The sequence below is a fragment of the Bos javanicus genome, chromosome 5 (assembly GCF_032452875.1).
Source record: "Bos javanicus breed banteng chromosome 5, ARS-OSU_banteng_1.0, whole genome shotgun sequence".
NCBI lineage: Eukaryota > Metazoa > Chordata > Mammalia > Artiodactyla > Bovidae > Bos > Bos javanicus.
Genome location: NC_083872.1, coordinates 42,636,644 through 42,661,332, shown reverse-complemented (window position 1 = coordinate 42,661,332; position 24,689 = coordinate 42,636,644). Strand labels below are relative to the sequence as shown.

The following is a 24,689-nucleotide window of genomic DNA, read 5'->3' as shown; positions in this document are numbered from 1 at the left end:
AGGAATACCTATTTGAAACAAATAAATCTAGTTATAGGTCCACATAATGAACCCCATAGTAGTTCAGTTCAGTCACTCAGTTGTGTCTGACTCTTTGCGACCCCATGAACTGCAGCACACCAGGCCTCCCTGTCCATCACCAACTCCAAAGTTCACCCAAACCTATGTCCATTGAGTCAGTAATGCCATCCAACCATCTCATCCTCTGTCTTCCACTTCTTCTCCTGCCCTCAATCTTTCCCAGCATCAGAGTCTTTTCCAATGAGTCAGCTCTTTGCATCAGGTGGCCAAAGTATTGGAGTTTCAACTTCAACATCAGTCCTTCCAAAGAACATCTAGGACTGATCTCCTTTAGGACTTACTAAAGGAACCCCATAGTAATCACAAATCAAAACCCTACAATAGATAATGCAAAATGAAAAAGAAAGGTGTACAAGCATACAACCAAAGAAAATCATCAAACCACAGGAAGAAACATAATGATGAAGAAATGAACAGAGAAGAACTACAAAACAAACAGAAAACAAGTAACAAAATGGCAGTCATTGAGAACATACCTATCAATAGTTACTTTAAAAGACAATGGACTAAATGCTCCAAGCAAAAGATAGAGGATGGCTGATTGAATGAAAAACAAGATCCATCTATATATTGCTCACAGAAGACTCACCTGAGAACTGAGGATTCACAGAGCCTGAAAGTGAGAGAATGGAAAAAGTCATTAGATGGAAATGGAAATAACAAGAAAGTGGGATTAGCAATACTCATAACAGGCAACATAGACTTTAAAACAAAATCTTTAACAAAAGACAAAGAAGAATATTATACTATGATGAAAGGATCAATACCAAAATAGGATATTACACTGGTTAATATAAATGGACCCAATAAGGAGCACCTAAATATATAAAGCAAATACTGATGGACATTAAGGGAAAATTGAAAACAATACATTAAGAGAAGGGTACTTTAATGACCCACTTACCTCAATCTACATATCACCCAGACAGAAAACCAATAAGGCAACAGTGGTCTTAAATAACATAATAAACCAGTGGACTTAATAGATATCTATAAGACAGTTGATCCAAACCAGCGGAATACATATTCTTTTCAAGTGCACAAGGAACATTCTACAGAATAGATTATATGTTATCCCACAAATCACATCTCAACAAATTTGAGAGGACAGAAATTATATCAAGCATTTTTTCCTGACTACAATGAGTGAAACTAGAAATCAATCACAGGAAAGAAAATGGGAAAAGTACAAATGCCTGTAGACTAAACACCGTAGCACCAGAAAACCAAAGGGCAATAAGGAAGCAAATAGGAAATCATAAAATACCACAAGACAAAAATGGGATGCAGCAAAAGCAGTTCAAAAAGGGAAGTTTTAGAATAGTGACTGCAGGCCTACCTCACACAAGAAAAAACCCACCATACAAACCTAACCTTTCAACTAAACGAATTAGGAAAAGAAAAACAATGAAAGCCCAAAGTCAGCAAGAGAAAGGGAAAAATAAAGATCAGAGAGGGATAAATAAAATAGAGACTAAAATACAACAGAAAATATCAAAGAAACTGGGAGCTCTTCTTAGAAAATATTAGCAAATTTGATAAACTATATCCAGTCTCATCAAGAAGAAAAGAGAGGGGACCTGAACAAATAAAACAAGAAATAAAAGAGGGGAAATCACAACCAATACCATAGAGAGAGGAAAAAAAAAATGAAAGGAAACTATGATTTAACATAGTTTTGCCAAAATTTTTTTTTGCAATAAGAATTTTTTTAAGTTATATACCAATAAAATGTACAACCAAAAAGAAACTGGCAGTTTCTTGAAACATACAACCTTTCGAGCTGAATCAGGAGGAAATAAACAATCTGAGCAAACTGATCACTAGTAGTGGAATTGAATTTGTAGCAAAAATCTCCCTGCAAACAAAAGTTCAAAACTACAGACCTTCCTGGTGGTACGGTGGTTAAGAGTCTGCCTTCCAGTGCAAGTATTCAAGTTTGATCCCTGGTCAAGGAACTAAGATCCCACATGCCATGGGGCAACAAAGCCCACACATCTCAACTACTGAGCCCACTCACTCAAGAGCCCATGTCCCACAACTAGAGAAAACCCATGTGCATCAACAAAGGGCCTGTGCTTTGCAATAAAAACAGTGCAGACAAAACTTTTTTATTTAAAGTTCAATGCCAAATGTCTTCACACGGGAATTCAATGGAACATATAAAGAAGATCTAATACCCATTGCCAATCTGTTCAGAAACACTCATTCTGTAAGGTCACCATTACAATATTTTCTTGGATCTATCTCCTAAGGCAAAATAAGTAAAAGCAAAAATAAACAAGTGAAACCAGCTTAAATTTAAAAACTTTTGTGTGGCAAAGGAAACCATTAATAAAATGAAAAGGTAACCAACTGAATGGGAGAAATTATTTGCAAATCATATGACCAAGTAGTTAATATTCAACACATATTAACAGCTCATAAGACACTCATTAAGAAATAAGTAGACATTTATTCAAAGAATATATACAGATGGCTAGCAGGTACATGAAAAAAAAAACATCACTAATCATCAGAGATACACAGATTAAAAAATAAAACAACAACAGTGAGTTATCACTTCATACCTGTATATATGGCTATCACCAAGAAGTCTACAAATAACTAATGTTTATGAAAATGTCAACAAAATGGAACCCTAGTACACTGTTGGTGGGATTGTAAATTACTGCAGCCAGTATGGAACACAGGAAGAGAAATTAAAGGAGATCTACCATATGATCTAGCATTTCCACTGCTGGGAACATATCCAAAGAAAATGAAAATGCTATTTCAAAAAGAAGCATGCATCCAAATACTCATAACGGCACTAGCTACTATAGCCAAGATATGTAAGCAATCTAAGTACCCATCAAAAGATAAAGAAAAATGTCACATATATACACACATAATGGAATATTAATTAGCCATTAAAAAGAATGAAATTCTGCCATTTGCAACAGTGTGGATGGACCTAGATATTATTATGCTTAGTGAGATAAGTCAGAGAAAGACAGTATGTTATCACTTGTGTGTTGAATCTAAAAAATAAAATAAATGAATGCATATAACAAAACAGAAACAGACTCACAGATATAGAAAACAAACTAGTAGATGCCAGTGGGGATGGGAAGCAGGAGCAAGACAGGGACATGGGATTCAAAGACACAAACTATTGTTTGTAAAATAGATAAGCAACAAGGATACATTATATAGCATGGGGAAATATAGTCATTATCTTGCAGTAATTTTAAGAGGAGTATAATAATATTATTGAATCAGTATGCTGTACACCTGAAACTAATATAATTATGTGAATCAATTATGTTTCAATTTAAATATATTAATAAGATAGCAAAATATAGACAAAATAATTTGACCATCTATTTTAAAAAAAGGTAAACATTTAAAAAATCACTGCTGATATTGACTGCAAGCATGAAATTCAAAGACGTTTACTCCTTGGAAGGAAAGCTATGACAAACCTAGACAGCACATTAAAAAGCAGAATCATCACTTTGCTGACAAAATTCTGTATAGTCAAAGTTATGGTTTTCCCAGAAGTCATGTATGGATGTGAGAGTTGGACCATAAAGAAGGCTGGGCACTGAAGAATTGATGCTTTCATATTGTGATGCTAGAGAAGACTCTTGGAGTCCCATGGTCTGCAAGGAGATCAAACCAGTCAGTCTGAAAGGAATTCAACCTCGAATATTCATTGGAAGGACTGATATTGAAGCTGAAGCTTCAATACTTTGGCCACTAGATGCGGAGAGCCAACTCAAGGGAAAAGACTGTGATGCTTGGAAAGACTGAACAAAAAAGAAGAAGGGGCAACAGAGGGTGAGATAGTTAGCATCACCCACTCAATGGACTTGAATTTGAACAAACTCCCGGAGATAGTGAAGGAGAGGGAAACCTGGCATGCTTCGGTCCATGGGGTCACAAAGAGTCAGACAAGGCATCAGTTCTTGGCCCTCTGCCTTCTTTATGGTCCATCTCTCACATCCATACACGACCATTGGGAAGACCATAGCCTTGACTATATGGACCTTTGTCAGCAGAGTAATGTCTTTATTTTCAACACAACTGTCTAGGTTTGCCATAGCTTTCCTGCAAGAAGCAATCATCTCCTGATTTCATGGCTGAAGTCACGTCACCATCTGCAGTGATTTTAGAGCCAAGGAAGAGGAAATCCGTCACTACTTTCAACTTTTCTCCTATTTGCCATGAAGTGATGGGACCAGATGCCATGATATTAGTTTTTTTAATATTTAGTTTTAAGCCATATCTCTCATTTTCCTCCTTCACCCTCATCAAGAGGCTCTTTTCATTTCTCTTCACTTTCTGCCATTCTGCCATTAGAGGTTGTTGATGTTTCTCTCACCTATCTTGATTCTAGTTTGTAATTCATTCACCTCAGCATTTCTTATGATGTGCTCAGCATGTAGGTTAAACAAACAGGTTGACAGCAGACTGCCCTGTTGTACTCCTTGCTCAGTCCTGAACTAGTCAATTGTTCCATACAGGTTTCTAACAGTTCCTTCTTGACCCACATACAGGTTTCTCAGGAGACAGGTAAGATGGTCTGGTATTCCCATTTCTTTAAGAGCTTTCCATAGTTTGTTCTGATCCACACAGTCAAAGGCTTTAGCTTAGTAGATGAAACACAGGTAGATGTTTTTCTGGAGTTCCCTTGCGTGCTTATGATCCAGAGAATGTTGGCAACTTGATCCCTGGTTCCTTTGCCTTTCCTAAACTCAGCATGGATGTCTGGAAGTTCTTGGTTTGAACAATGTTGAAGCCTAGCATGTAAGATTTTAAGCGTGATCTTACTAGCATGGGAGACAAGTGCAATTGTCTGATGGCTTGAACAGTCTTTACTACTACCCTTCTTGGAAACTGGAAAGAGGATTGATCTTTTCTAGTCCTGTGCCACTGCTGGAACTTCCAGATATGCTGACAGGCACACAATAAAAACAATGGTTTATTGATAGAGGCAACAACTCAAATAAATCTCAAAATAATTATTCCAATGAAAGAACTCCAAACAAAAGATTACATACTGCATAATTCTGATTACATAAAATTTTATAAAATGTAAACTAGCCCACAGTGAAATATAGCTGATCACTGGTTGCCTAAGAACCAGAAGGTGTTGGGCAAAAGGACAGACTAGGACAGAATACAAAGGGGCATGAATATGTTTTGGCAGGAGATGGATATGTTCATAATCTTGATTGTGATCATGGATCATGGTTGTACATATACATCAAAATTTATTAAATTGAACAAACACTTTAATCATGTATAGTCTATTGTATGTCAATAAAACCTCAATAAAGCTGCTTTTAAAGTGCATATACCATTTGACCTGGAAATTGCAATTCAGAAATCTATTCTATTCTACAAAAATATCAGTATTTACAAGTGTGTGAAATTATATTTTCCCATGATAAGTTATTATACCACAGTTAATAACACCAAAAGAATGTAAATAAATGAAATGCTCACCAGTAAGGATCTTGATAAATAAATCATGTTTCACAACTGAATATTAGGTAGGCATATTAAAGAGTTAGTTCATTGTCTGCTAGTATAAAATCAGTTCAGTTCAGTCACTCAGTCGTGTCCGACTCTTTGCAACCACATGGATCACAGCATGCCAGGCCTCCCTGTCTGTCAACTCCCGGAGTTTACCCAAACTCATGTCCATCGAGTCAGTGATACCATCCAACCATCTCATCCTCAGTCGTCCCCTTCTCCTCCTGCCCTCAATCTTTCCCAGCATCAGGGTCTTTTCCAATGAGTCAGCTCTTTGCATCCGGTGACCAAAGTATTGGAGTTTCAGCTTCAACATCAGTCCTTCCAATGAACACTCAGGACTGATCTCCTTTAGGATGGACAGGTTGGATCTGCTTGCAGTCCAAGGGACTCTCAGGAGTCTTCTCCAGCACCACAGTTCAAAAGCATCAATTCTTCAGTGCTCAGCTTTCTTCATAGTCCAACTCTCACATCCATACATAACCACAGGAAAAACCATAGCCTTGACTAGACGCACCTTTGTTGGCAAAGGTCCGTCTCTGCTTTTGAATATGCTGTCTAGGTTGGTCATGACTTTCCTTCTAAGGAATAAGCATCTTTTAATTTCATGGCTGCAGTCACCATCTGCAGTGATTTTGGAGCCCCCAAAAATAATCTATTTGCCATGAAGTGATGGCATTGGATGCCATGATCTTAGTTTTCTGAATGATGAGCTTTAAGCCAACTTTTTCACTCTCCTCTTTCACTTTCATCATGTAGATAGACTTTAGCTAAATAAAGTACTAGTAGACCCAAGAGAATAAATGACATGAATAACAGAGAGAAAACAAGAAGATTTGGGCCTCTTAAGTGGAGGAATATTTCATGGCACCAGAAAATTATATCCTCCAACCTTGAAATATAAAGACTATCATTAGACCTCAGTCAATTAAAGGATATCTATGTTATGATATACACAGTTAGCTGAAACTTTTACCTCTTTAAATATTTTATAAATATTTCTTAGATCTTTGGGAAAATATTCAGCCAGTTCGACTGTACCAACTATTATTCATTTTTCACTCTTGGCTGGCCTCCTTTCCAATTCCACTGACCACAAAAGCAAGTTGCTTGAAGGTATGTGTTCTCTAACTTGCTGTCTAGCCATTCCTTCCTTTCTGCCTCCTTCTGTTTCCTTTTCATAAATTATTAGTGTCATATTATACGACAGGAATTTAAACAGCCCATGAGACACTGTTATTTGTAGTAGCTGTCCATAGGAGTAGTGACTCTATGATTCTTATTTATTCTATCTTGTATATATAGGATTACAAAGTCTTATATATCTCTGTGCTGTGTTTAGTTGCTCAGTCGTGTCTGACTCTGCAACCACATGGACCATTCATAGCCCTCCAGGCTCCTCTTTCCGTGGGGATTCTCCAGACAAGAATACTGGAGTGTGTGTGTGTGTGTGTGTGTGTGTGTGTGTGTGTGTGTGTGGTTGGGGGGGGGTGCGGTCCTAAGATGACGGATGAATAGGAAGGGGACACCACTTTCTCCCCCACAAATTCATCAAAAGAACTTTTGAACGCTGAGCAAATTCCGCAAAACAACTTCTGAATGCTGGCAGAGGATATCAGGCACCCAGAAAAGCAGCCCATTGTCTTCGAAAAGAGGTAGGACAAAATATAAAAGATAAAAAGAGAGACAAAAGAGTTAGGGACAGAGATCCATCCCGGGAAGGGAGTCTTCAAAGAGGAGAAGTTTCCAAACACCAGGAAACCCTCTCACTGGCGGGTCTGTGGGGAGTTTTGGAATCTCAGAGGGCAACATAACCAGGAGGAAAAATAAATAAATAAATAAAACCCACAGATTATGTGCCTAATGGCAACTCCCAGGAGAGAAGTACCCCAGACGCTCACATCTGGCACCAGCAAGAGGGGGCTGAACATGGAGGAGCAGGCTGCATTGCTTGGGGTAAGGACTGGGCCTGAATGCCCTGAGGGCAATCTGAGGGAGCTAACATGAGATAGCAACCTAAACTGTGGGATAGCCAGAGAGAGAGAGCGGATAAAAAGAGAGAGAGAGAGAGCGACAGAACTATCCAGCAAAAGCTCTGACCTAAGGCACTGCCAGGTCTGCTCACAGAACAAAGGACTGAATGAATACCAGAGGAGAGCTAGCAGGCTGTGGACCAGTCCAACCCCCGCTGGAGGCAGGGGGCAGATGGGCACCAGCCATAGCCAGAAAGGGGCAAACTTGGCCCCAGAGATGGCATTCCCTACCAAACTGCGAACAGGCTTCCGGTTTCTAACCAAGACTTCCTGGGATTCCAGACTGTTGACATCCGCTGGGAGGGTCGCAGCCAGAGCTCAGCTTCCCCGAAGAGACACATGGCACACTGGAGGTGGGTGCACCACTGCCACCCAGGAAACCAAGCGGCTGGGACCAGGGAGGTGATAAGACACACTCGCCACCTGAGGAGAGTGCACTCACCAAGCACCTGGTTGCCTGAGCTTCTTGGACCTGGGAAGGGCACAAAACACAGGCCCAACTGAGTCTGTGCCTTCGTGGACTACCCAAGAACCTGAACCTGAGTGGCTTAGAGCGGGGAAGTGCACGCAATCCAGGGCCCACTCCCTGCAGGGCAACCTGGAGCCTGAGCAGTATAGACTGGGAAAGCACACACACCATGAGCCGGGGCAAACCTAGTGTGGCTGAGACACTGCGAACACTCCCCACACATGCCAGTGATATTTTTTTTGCAGTGTTCCTCCCTCCCCACAGCACGACTGAACAAATGAGCCTAAACAAGAGACCACTTTCACCTTCTTGTGTCAGGGCAGAAATTAGACACTGAAGAGACCTGCAAACAGAAGAAGCCAGATAAACAGAGGCAACCGCTTTGGAAGTGACAGGTGCAACAGATTAAAATCCCTGTAGTTAACACTGACTACACTGGAAAGGGCCTATTGATTTTGATAAGTATAAGCGGGAACAAGGAACTATCTGAAACTGAACTGACCCCACACTGCCCGCAACAGTTCCAGAGAAATTCCTAGATATATTTTTACTATTATCATTTTTTTTAATTAAATTTTTTTCTTTTTTTAAAGTCCCCTATTACTCTTTTAATTTTCATTTTTATAATCTACTATTATTACCTTGCAAAAAAAAAAAAAAGACCCTATTTTTAAAGCAAACTTCATATATATTTCTTATACTTTTTGTGATTTTTTTTAATATTGTATTTTTGAGAGTCTAACCTCTACTGTAGATTTTTAATCTTTGCTTTTTGGTATTTGTTATCAATATGGTACATTTAAGAATCCAATCTTCAGTACCCATTTTTACTTAAGAGTGTGATTACTGGCTTGATTACTCTATCCCCCTTTTGACTCTCCTTTTTCTCCCCCAGGTCAACTCTATCTCCTCCCTCCCCCTTGTCCTCTCTACACAACTCTGTGAATCTCTGTGTGTTCCAGGCTGTGGAGAACACTTAGGGAACAGAGTACTGCCTAGATCTATCTCTTTCCTTTTGATTCCCCTTTTTCTCCCCCTCACCTCTATCTCCTTCCTCCCTCTTCTCTTCTCTGTGTAACTCCATGAACCTCTCTGAGGGTTCCAGACAGTGGAGAGCACATAGGGAATTGTTTACTGGCTGGATTCCCCCTCTTCTCATCCTGGTCACCTCCATCTCCCTCCTCCTTCTTCTCTTCTCCATGTAACTCTGTGAACCTCTCTGGGTGTCCCTCACTGTGGAGAATCTTTTCATCATTAACCTAGAAGTTTTATCATTGGTGCTGTATGGATGGAGAAGTCTTGAGGCTACTGTAAGAATAAGATTGAAAACCAGAGGCAGGAGGCTTAAGCCCAAAACCTGAGAACATCAGAGAACTCCTGACTCCAGGGAACATTAATCAATAAGAGATCATTCAAAAGCCTCCATACCTACACTGAAACCAAGCACCGCCCAAGAGCCAACAAGCTCCAGAGAAAGACATACCACACAAATTCTCCAGCAAAGCAGGAACATAGCTGAACTTCAATATACAGGCTGCCCAAAGTCACACCAAACTCATAGACATCTCAAAACTCACTACTGGACACTTCATTGCATTCCAGAGAGAAGAAATTCAGCTCCACCCACCAGAACACAGACGCAAGCTTCCCTAACCAGAAACCTTGACAAACCACTCATCCAACCCCACCCACAGGGATGAACCTCCACAATAAAGAGGAACCACAAACTGCAAGAATACAGAAAGGCCACCCCAAACACAGCAATCTAAATAAGATGAAAAGGCAGAGAAATACTCAGCAGGTAAAGGAACATCACAAATGCCCACCAAACCAAACAAAAGAGGAAGAGATAGGGGGTCTACCTGGAAAAGAATTCAGAAGAATGATAGTAAAAATGATCCAAAATCTTGAAAACAAAATGGAGTTACAGAAAAATAGCCAGAGACAAGGATTGAGAAGATGCAAGAAATGTTTAACAAGGACTTAGAAGAAATAAAAAAGAGTCAATCAATAAGGAATAGTGCAATAAATGAGATCAAAAACACTCTGGAGGGAACCAACAGTAGAATACCTGAGGCAGAAGATAGGATAAATGAGGTAGAAGATAGAATGGTGGAAATAAATGAAGCAGAGAGGAAAAAAGAAAAAAGAATTAAATGAGGACAACCTCAGGGACCTCTGGAAAAATGTGAAATGCCCCAATATTTGAATCATAGGAGTCCCAGAAGAAGACAAAAAGAAAGGCCATGAGAAAATACTCGAGGAGACAATAGTTGAAAACTTCCCTAAAATGGGAAAGGAAATAGTTACACAAGTTCAAGAAACTCAGAGAGTCCCAAACAGAATAAACCCAAGGAAAAACACCCCAAGACACATATTAATCAAATTAACAAAGATCAAACATGAACAAATATTAAAAGCAGCAAGGGAAAAACAACAAATAACACACAAGGGGATTCCTATAAGGATAACAGCTGATCTTTCAATAGAAACTCTTCAGGCCAGGAGGGAATGGCAGGACATACTTGAAGTGATGAAAGAGAAAAACCTACAGCCCAGATTACTGTACCCAGCAAGAATCTCCTTCAAATATGAAGGAGAAATCAAAAGCTTTACAGACCAGCAAAAGCTGAGAGAATTCAGCACCACCAAACCAGCTCTCCAACAAATGCTAAAGGATCTTCTCTAGGCAGGAAACACAGAAAGGGTATATAAACTCGAACCCAAAACAGCAAAGTAAATGGCAACAGGATCATACTTATCAATAATTACCTTAAATGTAAATGGGTTGAATGCCCCAATCAAAAGACAAAGACTGGCTGAATGGATACAAAAACAAGACCCCTATATATGTTGTCTACAAGAGACCCACCTCAAAACAGGGGACACATACAGGTTGAAAATGAAGGGCTGGAAAAAGATATTTCATGCAAATGGAGACCAAAAAAAAAAAAAATCAGAAGTAGCAATACTCATGTCAGATAAAATAGGCTCTAAAATAAAGGCTATGAAAAGAGACAAAGAAGGACACTACACAATGATCAAAGGATCAATCCCAGAAGAAGATATAACAATTATAAATATATATGCACCCAACATAGGAGCACCACAATATGTAAGGCAAATGCTAACAAATATGAAAGGGGAAATTAACAATAACACAATAATAGCGGGAGATTTTAATATCCCACCCACACCTATGGATAGATCAACGAAACAGAAAATCAACAAGGAAACACAAACTTGAGCCTATTATACAGAGTGAAGTAAGCCAGAAAGAAAAACACCAATACAGTATACTAACACATATATATGGAATTTAGAAAGATGGTAACAATAACCCTGTGTACAAGACAGCAAAAGAGACACTGATGTATAGAACAGTCTTATGGACTCTGTGGGAGAGGGAGAGGGTGGGAAGATTTGGGAAACATATAAAATATCATGTATGAAATGAGTTGCCAGTCCAGGTTTGATGCACGAAACTGGATGCATGGGGCTAGTGCACTGGGACGACCCAGAGGGATGGTATGGGGAAGGAGGAGGGAGGAGGGTTCAGGATGGGGAACACATGTATACCTGTGGTGGATTCATTTTGATATTTGGCAAAACTAATACAATTATGTAAAGTTTAAAAATAAAATAAAAATTTTTTAAATTAATAAATAAATAAATGACACAATGAACCAGTTAGACCTAATTGATATCTATAGGACATTTCACCCCAAAACAATAAATTTCACCTTTTCTTAAGTGCACATGGAACCATCTCCAGGATAGATCACATCCTGGGCCATAAATCTAGCCTTGGTAAATTCAAAAAATTGAAATCATCCCAATCATCCTTTCTGACCACAGTGCAGTAAGATTAGAGTACATCATGAGAAACACTGGGCTGGAAGAAGCACAAGCTGGAATCAAGATTGCTGGGAGAAATGTCAATAACCTCAGATATGCAGATGACACCACCCTTATGGCAGAAAGTGAGGAGGAACTAAAAAGCCTCTTGATGAAAGTGAAAGTGGAGAGTGAAAAAGTTGGCTTAAAGCTCAACATTCAGAAAACGAAGATCATGGCATCTGGTCCCATCACTTCATGGCAAATAGATGGGAAAACATTGGAAACAGTGTCAGACTTTACTTTTTGGGGGCTCCAAAATCACAGCAGATGGTGATTGCAGCCATGAAATTAAAAGATGCTTACTCCTTGGAACGAAAGTTATGACCAACCTACATAGCATATTGAAAAGCAGAGACATTACTTTGCCAACAAAGGTCCGTGTAGTCAAGGCTATGGTTTTTCCAGTAGTCATGTGTGGATGTGAAAGTTGGACTATGAAGAAAGCTGAGTGCTGAAGTGTTGATGCTTTTGAACTGTGGTGTTGGAGAAGACTCTTGGGTGTCCCTTGGACTGCAAGGAGATCCAACCAGTCCATTCTGAAGGAGATCAGCCCTAGGATTTCTTTGGAAGGAATGATGCTAAAGCTGAAACTACAGTACTTTGTCTACCTCATGCGAAGAGCTGACTCATTGGAAAAGACTCTGATGCTGGGAGGGATTGGGGGCAGGAGGAGAAGGGGAAAACAGAGGATGAGATGGCTGGATGGTATCACCGACTCGATGGACGTGAGTTTGAGTGAACTCCGGGAGTTGGTGATGGACTGGGAGGCCTGGCGTGCTGCAACTCATGGAGTTGCAAAGAGTCAGACACGACTGAGCGACTGAACTGAACTGATGGGCACTGCCTGGAACTCTGTAGGTAACCAGGCTGATTCACTGTCAGATCTCCCCTGCATGCTAGTAGCATACCATTCATCTCCCCATTACTGGGCATTTTTAGTCTACTACTTTAATTGTCAGTAAGGGTGCTAGTCAGGATTAGCATGACATCTTTCCATGCCATTTCAAAAAATTGTGTTAGATCCTGGAAAACACTTTATAGTTGTCAGGATCTTCAGTAAAGCTTCCTAGGTCTAATTTAATTTGTCTTAAATCTTGGAGGGGGAAAGGGACATGGACTCGCATGGATCCCAAGTCCCCATTAGGAACTTCCTGTACTGGAAGGACAGAAGGATATAGCCTAGAGGTTATCGGAGTTGGGTTAGGATCCACTGGGATAGGAGCTGCTACTGCTCATGATGGAGGCATTACCAGAGATTGTGGAGGCTCCTGTGGGCTAGGTTTGGGCAGCCCTGGATAAGGGGGACAGTTTGAACCTGAAAGTTTTGGGGAAATTATAGGGAGCATAGAAGGAACAAGCCCACAACTCCTGCATTAGAGGTTTTTTTTATTTCCAAACAAAGATAACCTGTATATATGGGACTTCTGACCATTTTCCTTCTCATCTACAAAAGAGGTCTAGTTGGAGGATGGTATTATAATTAAGTGAGTCCACAGGAGGGCATTTTTAACCATCAGATAGATCATATTGAGGACATTATAAACACAAATTTCTTTGTATTTCATTGAATTTCTAAATACAAATTTCACTGAATTTCTAAATACAAATTTTCTAAATATGTATTTGGATGCATATACCCACTTGTATGATTACATATAACACATGGTAACTATGCCTTGCACATCAAATGGACACTCATTACCACCACAAAGACATAATAGTTACTATAACCTGTTTCAAGATTCTCTCTTAGAGGATGCTCATGGCTTTTCTTATTCCAACATAATTTTGTCTCAATAATCTTTAAAGTGGAGCTTCCCAGGTGGCATTAGTGGTACATAATTTACTTGCCAATGCAGGAGTCACAAGTGACATGGGTTCTATCCTTGAGTGGGGAAGAGCCCCTGGAAAAGAAAATGGCAATCAATCCAGTATTCTTGCCTGGGGAATCCCACGGACAGACGAGCCTGGTGAGCCTCAGTCCATGGGATCACAGAGTTGGACATCACTGAGCTGAGTGACTAACACTTCACAACCTCACAGGAATTTGACTCCCAACTGTTCCTGAGTTTTCTACTCTTTTATAAGACAAACTGCTTCTCAGTGGTAGTGAAAGTAAAACTTGTTCAGTTGTGTCTGGCTCTTTGTGACCCCATGGAGTATACAGTCTATGGAATTCTCCCAGCCAGAATAAGGAGTGGCTAGCCATTCCCTTCTCCAGGAGATCTTCCCCACTCAGGGATCCAACCCAGGTCTCCTGCCTTGCAGGCGGATTCTTTACCAGCTGAGCCACCAGGGAAGCCCAAGAATACTGGAATGGGTAGCCTATTCCTTCTCCAGTGGGTCTTCCCTACCCAGGAATCAAACCCAGGTCTCCTGCATTGCAGGCAGATTCTTTACCAGCTTAACTACCAGGGAAACTCTCTCAATGTTAGGGTATATGGTAAACCCAGGAAAACCCATGCACATCAACTCACTGTATCACAAATATGTATCTCATGAATACTGATTGACTGAATAACTTCAAAAAGCAAGATAACAATCATCTTCCCAGGTGGTAGACACAGCTCTAATTCAAAAGAACCATTACTGTGTGGACTAGTTGAAAGCATTCTGCATCAAGTGCTCATACAGCCAAACATTAATCACTGTCATGGCATGCCATATAACATACTTCTATCCAAGGAATGTATCTTCATTACTATGAAGTAGAGGCCAGAATACAGGGACAGGAATCAAGCATGAGTGAATTCAAACTTTCTTACCTCCACCTTATGCTCTCATGATGCTATGTGAGCCTCAAGAAAATTAAATGCTTACCAAGGGAGAGAGGACAGGAGAATACCAAACATTGATTGAGCTTACCTAAAGAGTAAACTCAATTAGAATAGGAACTTAAGATTGTGAGTAACCTCAGTTTGAGAGGGATATGAGTCTCACAGAATGAGAAATCTGCTCCTTCTCTGCATTAGTGATTTAGAATATCTTCTTTTTTTTTTTCCATTTTTTTAATTTTATTTTTTAACTTTACAATATTGTATTGGTTTTGCCATACATCAAAATGAATCCGCCACAGGTATACATGTGTTCCCCATCCTGAACCCTCCTCCCTCCCCATACCATCCCCCCGGGTCGTCCCAGTGCACCAGCCTCAAGCTTCCAGTTTCTTACATAGAACCTGGACTGGCGACTCTTAATAAACTTCCTCCAATTATGCTTTTCTATTTTTAATCAGTTGCAAATGCCAAATTTTAATTTAAATGATCAACAATTTAAAATCCCCCCATACATGCAATGGAGAAGGAAATGGCAACCCACTCCAGTGTTCTTGCCTGGAGAATCCCAGGGACGGGGAAGCCTGGTGGGCTGCCGTCTATGGGGTCGCACAGAGTCGGACACGACTGAAGCAACTTAGCAGCAGCAGCAGCAGCATACATGCACGGGCAATATTAAACTCTCACTAGCCTGTACTGATTTCTGGAAGCCAGGAGCCATGCCTTATTCATGTTTCTATTTCTTTTCAGCAACTTTGATAGTAATCTTGGCATAGAAATAAATACTCAAAAGTGCTTAATGATTGAATAAATAAAGAAGAAACACATTAGCAGACTGATTCTGTTGTGCAATGTCAACAGTAATGAACTGATCCATCTCCTCCATTATTTTATATGCATATCCTTAGTAAAAATTAAGCTGACTACAATTAAAAACATTTCTAAAATTAAACTAGATGTTAGCAGGCACCCTTTTGCCTCAGTTTCTAAGCTACTCATTCTAAGTCTGGAATTTAGACCAGAAAACACAACACTATGTGCCACTTGGCGGAAAAAGCTAATATCACAAGACCAGCATTCTGAAATGTTACCCAAGTGAACCATAAATGCTGACACCAGGGACGACTTATTTCATGTTCTCCTTACTTCCTACTTTGATTTTTGGTATTAAATAGCACTGTGTTACTATACTTAAAATTTGATCAGAAAGAGCCTTGTTCCAAGACTTGCTTTTCTTGCAAGATGGTGACTTGAAAAGTTTTATTCATTGTATGCTTTTATACAGTTCCTACCAATAATTGTAGGAAATAACACAAGTCATTTTCTCTAGCTGAAAGGTAGGAAACGTTAACACAAAACAGTTTACATGGAGAATTCGTCTTTAGAAAAATATATTTCCTATTGTACTTCACGTTATGACACTTATTCCAAAGGATTCCATGCATTTGACTCAAGGAATGTAACAAGTAAGTAGTAAATTGAGCAAAAATTTAATTTTTAAGTCAAAAGAGATATTTTTACATGAACATGTGTTTCTATAGTAACTCACTAAACAGGAGTTAGAGTAATGTTGCGTAAATGCCTTAGCAGTAGTCGTTGATGATGAGGTGTCATAAAAAATAATAGACACCAAATAATGAGTTCTCACCTAGCTTAAAACACAAAGGCCTTCCTCCCAGAGCCTGTAAATAACCTACAATTCTCTAGAATAAGTAGGCATAGAACATTTAAGAATGCAAAAAACTGGTCTTTAAAGTATTGCATTGTTCTAGGTTTCAATGGTATAATTGAACTGAAGTACCACAGGATGTAAATATCAATCACTCCTCCACAATCTCCTTCTTTGTTTCCATGGTAAGTCATTAATTAACACATCTTGGAGATCTTTCATGACTCAGAATCTAAGGAGAGTTCTAAAAACTGTTATTTAGTTGAAGGGCTAGGAAAAATTAACAATTGTCATAGCAAGAAGGATTAGTAATCCATCCATTTATGGAAAAAAATATAAACAATAAGTTTAAGTCTTGCTATTACAGCATTATAAATTTATAATAAAATCAGTCTACAATATTAGCAGAAAATTATTACTTCTTTAATTATAAAATTATCAATTTCAAAAGGTAGTTCTAAAGTATTATAGGTAAAATCAAATATCTATATGAAATCAGAAACTCTAACCTTTGTCTTTGCAACAGGATGTTGATGTTGCCAGTGAATTTAAGGTTCTTCATCATGAAAGAATTCAGAGAAGAAACAGAGAAGTTAAGAAAGCAAAGTAAAAGTTTACTTAAGCAAGGATATGTGTGCCCTCTGAGGGAGAGCAGGCAGACCGGTGAGAAGCTGCTGCTCTAGGTTTCTTTGGCAAGCTGGTTATGAGGGATGTACAAACGAAGGGGCAGAATATTTACTAAGGAAGGAGGAGTTTGGGGGTCATCTTCCCAGGATTCTCATCCCACCTCCAATTTCCCAAGGGGAGGAGGGATTTTTATCCTTATTTAGCTTAGATCAGAAAGTGTCATGATGTCAGTGCATGATGGGCACTTCTTATCTGTAAGGTTATTTCTATTGCAATAAGAACATCATAAAGCAGAGAAAAAGAGAACAAGCTGGGCAGTCAGGCAGAGAAGGATTTATTATAGGAAGAGAGAAAGTGACTGGCTTTAGTGAAAAATCAGGGCTCTCCCTTTACAGTCACACTTCTTATACCCTATTGATGGGAAACTGTGCCCCAAAGGGAGGGGGCCTTAGTTTATCTTTAGCCCACAGCTGGGGTCTTATGATCACGTATTCAGAGGGGTCTCATAGTTGGGTGGTCATGTAGTCTTGAGAAACTGGCACCAACATGGAGAAACAGGATGTCGTCTTAAGGAAAAAATGGAATGCCATTAGGGCCACGTGGCCACTGTCACTTCATCCTTTGTTTTTCAGGTCACCACAATGGGCCGTTTTTAAACAATATACTATGAGCCACTTATGGACCCTAACAAACTAATCAAGTTACATTTGGATGCAGCAGATTCCTGCCCTTTGCCACCTTTCTCTGTCTGCTACCTAAACCCTTATCACCCCAAATATGTGGTTTCCTGTCAGTGTGGAGGTTCCTGCTTTCCTTCGTCTGCCTATGGGCCCCAGCTTTTTGCAAGATGTATAATTTCCCACCACCTGGCCCCTGCCCCCATTTTTCTGCCCATACCTAGCTACCATCCTGCTACAACATAGGGAGAGAAATCAAAGTTGGAGAGCTATCTTTAAGAATCTTCGACATAAAATTTGTAAGCAATTTACAAAGATTATCTTTTAGATTGCCTTTGGTGCAAGTTCAATATCTACCTCTACTCTCCTTTGAAAATGATAGCTAAAGTCAAAGTGTTAGTTGCTCAGTCATGCCCCACTCTTTGTGAACTGATTGACTGTAGCCCATCAGATTCCTCTGTCCATGGAATTCTCCAGGGAAGAAGCTGCAGTGGGTAGCCATGCCCTTCTCAAGGGGATCTTCTTGATCCAGGCATTGAATCCTGGATTCAATTCTTACATTGCAGGTGATCCTTCACCATCTGGGCTGCCTACTGTCCTTTCAGTTCAGTTCAATTCAGTCATTCAGTCTTGTCCGACTCTTTGCGACCCCATGAATCACAGCACACCAGGCCTCCCTGTCCATCACCAACTCCCAGAGTTCACTCAAACTCACGTCCATCAAGTCAGTGATGCCATCCAGCCATCTCATCCTCTGTCGTCCCCTTCTCCTCCTGCCCCCAATCCCTCCCAGCATCAGAGTCTTTTTTGTTTGTTTGTTTGTTTTGTTTTGTTTTAATTTTATTTTATTTTTAAACTTTACATAATTGTATTAGTTTTGCCAAATATCAAAATGAATCCGCCACAGGTATACATGTGTTCCCCATCCTGAACCCTCCTCCCTCCTCCCTCCCATACCATCCCTCTGGGTCGTCCCAGTGCACTAGCCCCAAGCATCCAGTATTGTGCATCGAACCTGGACAGAGTCTTTTCCAATGAGTCAACTCTTCATGTGAGGTGGCCAAAGTACTGGAGTTTCAGCTTTAGCATCATTTCTTCCAAAGAACACCCAGGACTGATCTCCTTTAGGATGAATTGGTTGGATCTCCTTGCAGTCCAGGGGACACTCAAGAGTTTTCTCCAACACCACAGTTCAAAAGCATCAATTCTTTGGCGCTCAGCTTTCTTCACATTCCAACTTTCACATCCATACATGACCACTGGAAAAACCATAGCCTTCACTAGACAGAATTTTGTTGGCAAAGTAATGTCTCTGCTTTTGAATATGCTGTCTAGGTTGGTCAAAACTTGCCTTCCAAGGAGTGTGCATCTTTTAATTTCATGGCTGCAATCACCATCTGCAGTGATTTTGGAGGCCCCCAAAATAAAGTCTGACACTGTTTCCACTGTTTCCCCATCTATTTCCCATAAAGTGATGGGACAGGATGCCATGATCTTCGTTTTCTGAATGTTGAGTTTTAAGCCAACTTTTTCACTTTCCTCTTTCACTCTCATCAAGAGGCTTTTGAGTTCCTCTTCACTTTCTGCCATAAGGGTGGTGTCATCTGCATATCTGAGTTTATTGATATTTCTCCCGGCAATCTTGATTCCAGCTTGTGCTTCTTCTAGACCGGTGTTTCTCATGATGTACTCTGCATATAAGTTAAATAAGCAGGATGACAATATACAGCCTTGACGTACTCCTTTCCTGTTTGGAACCAGTGTCCTTTGGCTTATATCATTTCCTTCACCTGAATTGCCTATGTTCATCTGCCAGAATTTTATCATAGTTTTGGTAGGTAGTTAGAATAGAAAACAGGAGTCCAAAATGACGGTGGCTAAAAGACAAGGAATGGAAAAGCCTGAGAAAATAGAACAAAGGAATGCCCGAGGACCAAAGTGAGGACCTCAGGTAGAACAAACAGCACTCCTGGATAGCCCAATTTACATAAGGCAGGCCCAGGGGGAGGAGAAAACATATTACAAGAGGAGCCAAAGGGCCGGGGCTCTCTCTTCTCTTCTCGTCTTTGGGTCAGCATTCCCTCATGCCTCGAGGATGTATTTTCCTGATATTTTAAAAATAAAACTGAGCTGTAACACTGATCTATCTAAGAGCTATAACACGGTCTGTCCAAGAGCTGTGATACACTGAGGGCTTTAATGTCCGTCACTTCAAATATTTGTTGTGACAAGACAGAACTGAGGAAATTACATTTGCCTGACACTTTTATCCCCCATCTCAAATACAAACACCTCCACATCTTCTCCAGTGTCTAAAACAGAATTAAACACAAAACATCTTAGAAATATACACTCAGCTCTGAGAAATGAAATATTTCCTTGCATATGAATAAACAAGGATATTACAGTCATCAGCAATTCCAGCTCTCTGGGGCACTCAGGAATGAGAAAAATACCCACTATTTAACAGCCATCAGATTGCAACCACTCCCTTTGCTGAACCCAAGAAACTCAGAATGTGAAAAACACAGGATACTGGCTCCAGGATAGTTGAGATGCATGCAAAAGGAATGATTTCAGTGAGCCCAGACTCTTGCATATTTATGTACATAGAAAAGCACTAAATTCCTTTACTTGGGGTATCTAGTTTTCCTTAATTAACAATAATCTTTTGATGTTCTGACTACCTGCCCTTTGCTGTAAGACTTCTTCTTCTTCTTCTTTTTTTTTTTTTTGATGTTGACCCACATCTTCTGTTTTTATTTTTTAAATTTTATTTTATTTTTAAACCTGGCTCCTTCCCTTGTTCCTTGGAACAGTTCTCTCAGGGCTACTTGAGATGCTGCCACCCGGACTTAAGTCTTCAAAATATCCACATAATAAAACATAACTCTCAACTTTTAGGTAGTGACTATTTTTTAAGTCAACAGCTCTTCTACCATTTTACTTTTATATCTCTCATAATTATTATGTGCAAAATGAAGTATTTCCTGCTATATCAATAAACAAGGATGTCACAGCAATCAGCAATTCTGGCCCTGCAATGTGAATTTCTGTGCCCAGGAAGAGCAATACTGAATATCCAGAAGCCATCAAGGATGCAAAAAAGCTCAGGTAGCACCATTAGCCACTCCTCATGGTGAGAACTGGCCCCAGAAAGCTGAGATGCATATGACAGGAATGATTTCAGAAAGCCCAGACTCTTGCCTCTTCTGAATGCTTCTGCATAGAAAAGTACTAAAGTTCTTAACTTGGGTTATATGGTTTTCCTTAATTAACAATAAGCTTTTGATGTTCACACGACCTGCACCTTGCTGCAAAATTCTATAACCTGATTCCTTCCCCCACGTCCTCAGAACACCTCTCTCAGGGTCACTTGAGATGCTGTCTCTGGGCTTGAAGTCCTAAGAATTCTCACCAAATAAAACATATCTCTCAACTTTAGGTTTTGACTATTTTTTACAGTCAACACATGCATTCTTTCTTCTAGTAATTTGAATGTCTTAAAGCCATATTTCAGATCAGGGACTATCAAAGTTTACAGTACAGATTAAATTTCATTTTAGTCACTTGTGAAATATTCAAGTTATCACTTAAACAAATTCTCAATCAGAAAATCTATACTGGCGCCTTGGAGTCTTCCCTTTCAACATGTTTACTATGTTCTAAACTTTACTCCCTTCTGCTGCTGCTAAGTCACTACAGTTGTGTCCGACTCTGTGCGACCCCACAGACGGCCGCCCACCAGGCTTCCCCGTCCCTGGGATTCTCCAGGCAAGACCACTGGAGTGGGTTGCCATTTCCTTCTCCAATGTGTGAAAGTGAAAAGTGAAAGGGAAGTTGCTCAGTCATGTCTGACCCTCAGCGACCCCATGGACTGCAGCCTTCCAGGCTCCTCCATCCATGGGATTTTCCAGGCAAGAGTACTGGAGTGGCATGCCATTGCCTTCTCCGGGGTCCCCCATTCTACCATTTATAATTTGATCATATTTTACTATTAGTACTATCAGATAGGTTTCAGTAACAGGTAAACATTCAAACCTGAGTGACTTAACAAAACAACAAAAATTAACAAAACAAAGTTTTATTTCTCCTTTATATTGAAGAAGGAAACAGAACAGGCTCCATCTTGAAAGCAAGACTCCATCTTGGGCTGGACTGTGGCTTTGAGCTATATGCCCAGTATCTATGGAAACAACATACCAACTGGAAAACCAGACCCCCCCTCCCCACTACCCCTGATGGAAGAGCCCCAGGGCTTGTACCTGGACTCTCCCTCACCTAAAAGAATACCCCAATTATCTGTGTAACTGAATAGAGTCATAAATTCTATTGTGCTTATTGGGGTATGACCACAGGCCTATTGAATATTGTCCACTGTTAACTACCTAGGTTTAAGACATATGAATCACAGGTTAACTTTGATTGTATCTTTCTTTTCCTTTATTCAAACTAGTTTCAGGGAATTGGGAAGGTGGGTTTGGGCACGTACACTTAGGGTATATAAGGTTTTCACAAAAACTGGTTGGGGTCCTTGGCTAACAAGAGACTCTGCCTTGGGCCCGCTGGTGTAGTAAATTGCACTCCACCATCTGCATTGTCCTTCTGAGTGAGTTTGTTTCCCGGAAAGCGTGGCTACAACAATATCAAACACCTGTGTAAATCATGTATCTCACTTCTATATTTTAGCTATGACATATGCAACATATGACCTATAAGGTCTTTGTGTGTGTGTGTGTATTTTGAACTCTTTATTTCATATTGGAGTATAGCCAATTAATAATTCTATGATAGTTTCAGGTAGACAGCACAGGGACTCAGCCATACCTATACAGATATCCATTCTTCCCCAAACTCCCCTCCCTTCCAGGCTGGCATAATACATTGAGCCAAGTTCCCTATGCCATACAGTAGGACCTCGTTGAGCAAAGCAGAAGGATGTGTGCTAACCTCCTCCCGCGAGAGCACTGAAATCACAACTAGCTTTTGAACAACCATCATAGGAGGACACTGGAATGTACCAGAAGAAGATACTCCATGTCTAAAGACAAAGGAAGACACAATGAGATGGTGGTGGGGGGCAGGTGCAATCATAATAAAATCAAATTCCATATCCACTGGGTGGGTGGGTGCACTGGAGAACAATACCAAAGAAATTCTCTCACTGTTATAAGTTCTTTATGGTATGGACATATATCACATCTCAGATTTCAGTAGCTATAACTAATTAAATGGCCCCAAATTTACTGAACGAGACACAAGGAAATATAGAACATTTTGCTTGCACTAAGAATCTCTGCCCAAATTAAAATGTCAACTCCTTGATTTTTAATGTGATAAGTGCCCTACATATGACTGAGTTCTGATCTGAGAGCATATTTGTTAAGTCCAATTAATTCATAAACCCAACAAAGTTAGCCTAAGTACCCAACTAACACAATTGGCTATATAGTACTGTACTGTAATAGGTTTCATACTTTCCCACAAATAATGCATAAAAAAATAACAGAAACATTTTTAATCTTACAGTATAGTACCTTGAAAAGTACAGTAGGAAGTACAACACCTGATCCTCAGGGGCTGGCACCAAGTGAACAGGCAAGAAGAGTTACTGACTGGAGAAGGAAGGAGATGTGGGAGACGGTAGAGCTGAAGGATCATCAGCAATGGGAGACACAGGGTTAGCTGCAATTTCACTCATACCTGATGATGATGGCATAGGTGCTTCTTCCTTACTAGATTCAATTCTATCTACACTCATGAAAAAATTATCCAGTGATGTCTGGGTAGTAGCTTTTTATTTCTTATCGTAGATGACATGGTAGCACTAGATTGCATTCTGAACAGCTGCTGCGACCTTTGTGTGCCATTCTATATTCTGGTCCTGTGCCTCAAAAAGTAACAGCATCTTCTCAAATGAAGAAAATCCCCTTGTCATTTCTTGTATCATGAATCTCTTCAGTTGTTCAGTTACTTCCTCTTCCTCTGTCTTTCTTCATTTTTTCTCTGGGCCTTCAATTCCATCAGGTCTTCGTTAGTAAGCGCCTCATGCTGCACAGCAAGGAGCTCAGTGAAGTTGCCCTCTTGTAGATCCAGTTTCATCTTCTTGCTGAAGACCTCTTCAGACTCCTCATCCACCTTCTCAATTCCATGAAAACTGAAAAAACTGCAGGCAAAAGTTTTTCTAAACCCCATTCATGGAGATGGCCATAATCTCAAGACAAGCAAAGTCAATGATTTTTTTTTTTATAACTTTGTAGTTGTATAGTCCTTCCAATTATCACAAAGCCATTCCTGATTCATTACTTGCATTTACTGCCTAACAAAAATTGTGACATAAGTAATATTTCTTGAAAGTCACTGTAACTCCCTGGTCCATAGGCTGGATGAACAAGGAACAAGGTAGTATTCAGTGGCAAATGCCCTGCTTTGACGTTGGGATGAAAGTTATCCATGAATGCCTGGGTGGTCCGGAGTACTGATGAGGAGCAAAAGAATGTTGAATGAGATGTCTTTCTCCAAACAATATTTCTTTACCTCTGGGATAAACTAGTCCTGGAAAATGGCCTGTGTGAGAATGCTAAAGAATGGTCAAACTACTGCACAATTGTACTCATCTCACACGCTAGTAAAGTAATGCTCAAAATTCTCCAAGGCAGGCTTCAGCAATATGTGAACCATGAACTTCCTGATGTTCAAGCTGGTTTTAGAAAAGGCAGAGGAACCACAGATCAAATTGCCAACATCTGCTGGATCATGGAAAAAGCAAGAGACTTCCAGAAAAACATCTATTTCTGCTTTATTGACTATGCCAAAGCCTTTGACTGTGTGGATCACAAGAAACTGTGGAAAATTCTGAAAGAGATGGGAATACCAGACCATCTGACCTGCCTCTTGAGAAATTTGTATGCAGGTCAGGAAGCAACAGTTAGA

General features: G+C 40.0%; 1 long non-coding RNA gene across 1 annotated transcript; it reads left to right on the top strand.

The window, feature by feature from the left end:
- Nucleotides 1–6,557: 6,557 nt before the first annotated feature.
- On the top strand, nucleotides 6,558–18,027 carry LOC133247531 (uncharacterized). Its single transcript, XR_009736422.1, has 3 exons — nucleotides 6,558–6,723; nucleotides 16,556–16,637; nucleotides 16,979–18,027. It is a non-coding gene; the product is annotated as an uncharacterized LOC133247531 (long non-coding RNA).
- The last annotated feature ends 6,662 nt before the right edge of the window (nucleotides 18,028–24,689 follow it).